Below are 4,885 nucleotides of genomic sequence, written 5' to 3'. Positions count from 1 at the left end.
GGCGTGAGCCACCGCACCCGGCTTTTTTTTTTTTTTTGAGACAGAGTTGCTCTTGTCGCCCAGGCTGGAGTGCAATGGCACGATCTCAGCTCACTGCAACCTCCACCTCCCAGGTTCAAGCGATTCTCCTGCCTCAGCCTCCCGAGTAGCTGAGATTACAGGCACCACCACCATGCCCGGCTAATTTTTGTATTTTTTAGTAGAGATGGGGTTTTGCCATGTTGGGCAGGCTGGTCTCGAACTCCTGACTTCATGACCTACCTGCCTTGGTCTCTCAAAGTGCTGGGATTACAGGCGTGAGACCGCGCCCGGCCTATTTCGTTGTTTTGTTGGCAATATTTTACACTTAACCATTTTTTAATTATTATTATCTTGTATTATTAATTTTTTCTGAGACAGGGTCTCACTCTGTCACCAAGGCTGGACTACTGTGGCACAATCATGGCTCACTGCAGCTTCCACCTCCTGGGCTCAAGTGATACTCTTGCCTCAACTTCCTATGTAGCTGAGACCACAGGTGTGCATCACCATGACTGGCTAATTTTTAAAATTTTTTGGAGAGACAAGGTCTCACTTTGTTTCCCAGGCTAGTCTTGAACTCCTGGGCTCAAGCTGTCCTCCTGCCTTGGCCTCCCAAAGTATCGGGATTACAGGTGTAAGCCACAGCACCTGGCCCATATATATATATATTTTTTATCCCTCCCTCCCTCCCTTCCTCCCTCCCTCACCATACAAAGACAGCTCTCTTCTATTTCTTCTTTTTTTTTTTTTTTTTTTTGAGACAGGGTCTTGCTGCTCTGTCATCCAAGCATGTTGCAATCATGGCTCACTGCTGCCTCAACCTCCCAGGCTCAAGTGATTTCCTTCCTCCTCAGTCTCCCATGTAGCTGGGACCACAGGCAGGCACCACCATACCAGGCTATTATTTTTCTCATTATTGTTGGAGAGACAAGGTTTCACTATGTTGCCCAGGCCAATCTTGAACTCCTGGGCTCAAGGGACCCTCCCACCTTGGCCTCCTAAAATGCTGGGATTACAGAAATGAGCCACCATGCCCAGCATGGCTAATATATGTTATCAGTCACAAAGCTAATATTAGCTATTTTCATCATAGCTAATATATGTGCCACACACATAATGTAAATGATCTATAATCCTAATAACAACTCTGCACGGCAGATATTATTGTCTTCATTAATAAACCAAAAGGCCAAGGTTCAGAGAAGTCAACCACTTTGTCTCAGGTCACACAGGAGATGAGTTGGAGTAACGCTCTCTTCATTCTGCACTTAGATTGAGTAGCATATACACATTTTAAATTGAAGTGAATAAAATTGGCTGTTTTAGGCTGGATATAGTAGCTCATACCTGTGATCTCACCACTTTGGGAGGCTGAGATGAGAGGATCTCTTGAACTCAGGAGTTCGAGACCAGCCTGGGCAATATAGCAAGACCCCTTCCCTACAGATGGTAAAAAAAATTAGCTGAGCATGGTGGCATGTGTCTGTGGTCTCAGCTACTTAGGAGGCTGAGGCAGGAGGATCACCTGAGCCCAGGAATTTGAGGCTGTAGTGAGCTGTGATCACACCATTGCACTTCAGCCTGTGTGACAGAGTAAGACCCTGTCTCAAAAATAAAATAAAATAAAACAAATCATTTTAAAGTGAGCAGTGCAATTTAGTGCATTCACAGTGCTTTGCAACCATCACCTCTATCTAGTTCCAAAACATTTTCATTACCTCTAAAGGAGATCTTATACCCATTAAACAGCCGCTCTTCATTCTTCCTCCCTCCAGCCCCTGGCTGCCACCGATCTGCTTCCCATATAGACATTTTATTTTATTTTAGACAGAGTCTTTCTCTGTCACCCAGGCTGGAATGAAATGGCTCAACCTTGACTCACTGAAACCTCCACCTCCCTGTTCAAACGATTCTCCTGCCTCAGTTTCCCAAGTAGCTGAGATTACAGGCAACCACCACCACGCCCAGCTAATTTTTTGTAGAGACAGGGTTTCATCATGTTTGCTAGGCTGTTCTCAAACTCCTGCCTGACTTCAGGTGATCCACCCACTTCGGCCTCCCAAAGTGCTGGGATTGCAGGTATAAGCCACCACGCCCGGCCTATTTTATTTTATTTTATATCTTTTGAGATACAGTCTTGCTTTGTTACCCAGGCTAGAGTGCAATGGTGCAATCTCAGCTCATTGCAACCTCTGCCTCCCAGGTTCAAGCAATTCTCCTTCCTCAGCCTCCCGAGTAGCTGGGATTACAGGTACCCACCACCACGCCCGGCTAATTTCTGTATTTTTAGTAGTGGAGACAGAGATCCACCATGTTGGTTAGGCTGGTCTCAAATGTCTGACCTCAGGTGATCTGCCCGCCTTGGCCTCCCACAGTGCTGGGATTACAGGCATGAGCCACCACACCCAGCCCTATTATAGATATTTTATATAAGTGGAATGTGCAATGTGTGACTTTCTGCCTGTGGCTTTTTTCACTCAGCAGAATGTTTTCAAGCTTTATCTGTGTGGTAACACGTGTCAGTACTTCATTCCTTTCTATGGCTGATAAATATTCTATGGTTTGTATACCACCTTTGTTTATTTGTCCATTGATGGACATCTGGGAAGTTTCCATCTTTTGACTGTTGTGAATAATGCTGCATTAAACTTCTGTGTATGTGTATTCATCTGAGCACCTGTTTTCAGCTCCTTTGGGCACATACCTAGGAGTGGAATTGCTGGGTCTTATGGTAATTCTATGTTTAACTTTTTGAGGCAATGCCAGACCCTGTTTCATAGCAACTGCCCCATTTTACAATCCCTTCAGCAACATATGAGGGTTCCACATTCTCTCATGGAGATCATCTCTCTCTCTCTCTTTTTTTTTTGAGACAGAGTCTCACTCTGTTACCCAGGCAGGTGTGCACTGCCATGATCAGGGCTCACTGCAGCCTTGACCTCCTGGGATCAAGCCATTCTCCTGCTTTAGCCTCCCATATAGCTGGGACTACAGGTACACGGCATTAAAACAACAACAACAACAAAAAAAAAAACGCCAGGAGCAGTGGCTCACACCTGTAATTCCAGCACTTTGGAAGGCCAAGGCGGTCAGATCACCTGAGGTCGGGAGTTTGAGACTAGCCTGACTAATATGGTGAAACTCTGTATCTACTAAAAATACAAAATTAGCCAGGCGTGGTGGCACATGCCTGTAATCCCAGCTACTCAGAAAGCTGAGGCAGGAGAATCGCTTGAAACCAGGAGGCAGAGGTTGCAGTGAGCCGAGATCATGCCATGGCACTCCAGCCTGGGCAACAAGAGTGAAACTATCGCAAAAAAAAAAAAGAAAGAAAAAAAACAGTCTGATATGGTGGCACATGCCTGTAGTCCTAGCTATTTGGGGGGCTGAGGTGAGAAAATCACTTGAGGCCAGGAGTTGTAGGGATAGGCCACAGTAAGCTACGATCTTAATTTTTTAAAAAATTAGCTTAGCCACGTTCAGCTAATTTAAAATTTTTTTTGTAGCAACTGCATCTCATGATGCTGCCCAGGCTGTTCTTGAACTTCTGGGCTCAAGTGATGCTCTCACCTTGACCCTCCCAAGTGCTGGGATTATAGGAGTGAGTCTTCATGACCAGCTTTTTTTTTTTTTTTTTTTTTTTTTTTTTTTTTTTTTTTTTTTTTTTTTTTTTTATTTTTTTTTTTTTTTTTTTTTTTTTTTTTTCTGTAACTCTGATCTTATTTATTTTTTACTCAAAAAATCTTATTTCTGACTGGATTCAGAATTAGAAGTAGAAGCTCACAGAGAGGAAAGTCTGCGTCTCTTCGTAATTTGTCCCTGATGCTTCTCTTTAGCCTCCTTCATTCTCGTGGCCAAAAGTTTGGCATGTTCTGTAGCCTTTGCCTTATTTTTCTGAGTTCGCTGCTTCTTCAGAACAATTCACTGCCGTTCGTGCTACAGGACACGTGGAGTCACAAGACGCTGAATCTTGGGTGCTTTGGTCCTCAGTTTCCTACCTTCTTTGTTTAAGGGCTTTCTTACAACATACTGGCGGATGTCATCTTCTTTAGAGAGATTGAAAAGTTTGTGGATTCTGCAAGCCCTTTGGGCCCCAGGCGATGAGGCACCGTGGTATCAGTCAGTCCAGCAATTCCTTCTCTCCTTTTTTTTTTTACAATAACCAAGTTGCGAATGCTCAGATTGGCATCCACTATGCAACCACGAACTGATTTTCTCTTTCTCCCGTTCTCCTTGGTCTGTAACAGGAATGCCCGTTTACTCAGTAGCAGGTAGACAGGGCCATGGGTCAAGACACCCTGCCTCATGGGGAAACCTTGTTTGTCATTCCCACCACTGATTCGGACCACATAACCCTTCCATTCTTCACCCAGAGCGTCAGCAGCAACTTCTGTGGCCATACGCTTCTCATAAAAAGTACGAAGTTTGCATTCATTGTCCACTTCAGTGAGTTCCTAGCAGCCAGTGGCTGGGAAGATGTCCAGCTTCATCTTGAAGCAGCCGAATGCCTCCAAGGTGCCACGGAAAATACTCGTGCCCAGCTTTTAAAAAAATTTTTTTAAGCGATTGATCGTGGGCTGGATGCTGTGGCTCACACCTGTAATCCTAGCACTTTAGGAGGCCAAGGTGGGCAGATCACCTGAGGTAGGGAGTTCAAGACCAGCCTGACCAACATGGAGTAACCCCGTCTCTACTAAAAATATAAAATTAGCCTGGCATGGTGGCACATGCCTATAATCCCAGCTCCTTGGGAGGCTAAGGCAGGAGAATCGCTTGAACCGGAGAGGCGGAGGTTGCAGTGAGCCAAGATCACGCCATTGCACTCCAGCCTGGGCGACAAGAGGGAAACTCCCTCTCAAAAAAA

At 45.1% G+C, this 4,885-nt stretch overlaps 1 pseudogene; it reads right to left on the bottom strand.

Moving 5' to 3' along the window:
• Positions 1-3,765: 3,765 nt before the first annotated feature.
• Positions 3,766-4,511, bottom strand: LOC108308085 (annotated as a pseudogene).
• Positions 4,512-4,885: the final 374 nt, after the last annotated feature.

The sequence above is a fragment of the Cebus imitator genome, unplaced genomic scaffold (assembly GCF_001604975.1).
Source record: "Cebus imitator isolate Cc_AM_T3 unplaced genomic scaffold, Cebus_imitator-1.0 Scaffold82, whole genome shotgun sequence".
In the NCBI taxonomy this organism is placed as follows: Eukaryota; Metazoa; Chordata; class Mammalia; order Primates; family Cebidae; genus Cebus; species Cebus imitator.
Note: the sequence above shows the minus strand (reverse complement) of the source record. Positions and strands in the feature narration are given on the sequence as shown.